Below are 1866 nucleotides of genomic sequence, written 5' to 3'. Positions count from 1 at the left end.
GGTGTCGCCGTGGATGTAAGCAAGGAAAGGAGACAAGAGCAGTTGATTAAAAAAAAAAAAATACTAAACTAAATGACACGATGTTTCAAGATCACAATGTTGGGCTTCATGAACTCACTTAAACAGTGAATTAATGAGTCAAAACAACTGTAATAGTGACTGAAATAATATGTTCCAGTGTAACAACACTGGAACATTCATTTTCCGATCCGCTTTATCCTCACAAGGGTCGCGAGGGGGTGCTGGATCCTATCGCGGGTATCTTCGGGAGGTGGGGGACACCCTGAACCGGTTGCCAGCCAATCGCAGGGCACACAGAGAGGAACAACCGTCCGCGCTCATACTCACACCTAGGGACAATTTACAGTGTTCAATCAGCCTGCTGTGCATGTTTTTGGAATGTGGGAGGAAACCAGAGTACCCGGAGAAAACCCACGCGGACCCGGGGAGAACATGCAAACTCCACACAGGAAAGCCGGAGCTGGGATCGAACCCACGACCTCTGCACTGTGAAGTCAAAGCGCTAACCACTGGACCACCTGGAACATATTATTTCCAGTGGTAAAAAATCCCAAACAAATAATTGCTCAAGGACCCTTTGAGTCTAATCTTGTGCGCCTTTCACGACAAAGTTGTTTGTAAGTAAAGAAATCCTTTTGAGCAGATATGTTTCTTCAACTGAAATAGTGGTTGAAAGGTCTGCTTCACAGCTAGAAGGTTCTGGGTTTGAATCTCATCTCAGGATTAAAACCATGGAGTGCACATGCCTTGACACATTCCCAAAAAAAACGTAGTATGGGAACTGAAGATTCGAAGTTGTCCACTGTGAATGTGGAGGATTGTTTTTGTTTTGGTTGGAGCTTAGAACAATCTGCATTGTAGTTTGATTTGATTTGGTTCTAATTTTTGTTTTTAAAACTTAATTCGTTTTACAGCGAGATTATTTATTTGTATTAGTTTTAAGTTGATTGAAAATGCTCCATTTTAGTTTTCATTAGTTTTAGTATTTGGTTGTTTTTTTTTTATTTTTTATATGGAGTATTGGTCAAGAGTAAGCTAAAAAAAAAAAAAACTCAACAAAGTATTGCATAATAAAGTAAAATAAAATACAATTCTCAAACAACTGCTTGACCTTCTTTCCTTCTGTACAGATGTACAGCAATACCGAAATAAATACATTTAACATAAGCCCCAAAAGCTCATGAACGATACTAATCGAGGACAGATTGAAGGACATTTTCATTCTAATTATAGTTAGTTTTAGTTAGTTTTATCAACATTAGATGGCATTTCATTTCGTTTTCATTTAAAAAAAGAAACATTTTCATTTTCATTTCATTACGTTAATGGAATTTTTGTTTTCCTCTTATTTTGAGTTTGAGTTATTTGGTTAGTGTGCATTAGCTTTAATAACCTTGCGGGGTAATTGACCAATATCGGCTCTGATAGGCTGCTCGCTCTAAGCCTTATGGAAAATGGATGGCTTCTGTAAAAGCTTGGAAAGATGAACTTGAACGTGTTTTTGTAATTGACCTTGACAAAGGCGCAGGAAATCCTGATTGCACGTAGCTCTCAGGTGGCGAATGCAATGGCGATGATACCTAAGTAGTATTTTTTCCCATCACTTCCAAGTATGCCGACTACTTCCAGAAATAAATAAAGAAAGAAAGAAAATGATGGAAAGAAACAGGAAAAAAGACCAAAAAAAGGGGTGGGTGGGACGGGTGGGGGGGTTTAACAGCTTCAATAAATCTTCCGGGCCAGTCAACACTCCCTTGAGAGGAGGGATGGATTAAATTAAGCACTCCTTGGACTCTCTCTCTCTCTCTCTCTCTCTCTCTCTCTCTCTATGTATACCTCCCTCTC

Source organism: Hippocampus comes, unplaced genomic scaffold (assembly GCF_001891065.2).
Source record: "Hippocampus comes isolate QL1 unplaced genomic scaffold, H_comes_QL1_v1.1 scaffold372, whole genome shotgun sequence".
NCBI classification, from domain to species: Eukaryota; Metazoa; Chordata; class Actinopteri; order Syngnathiformes; family Syngnathidae; genus Hippocampus; species Hippocampus comes.
Note: the sequence above shows the minus strand (reverse complement) of the source record.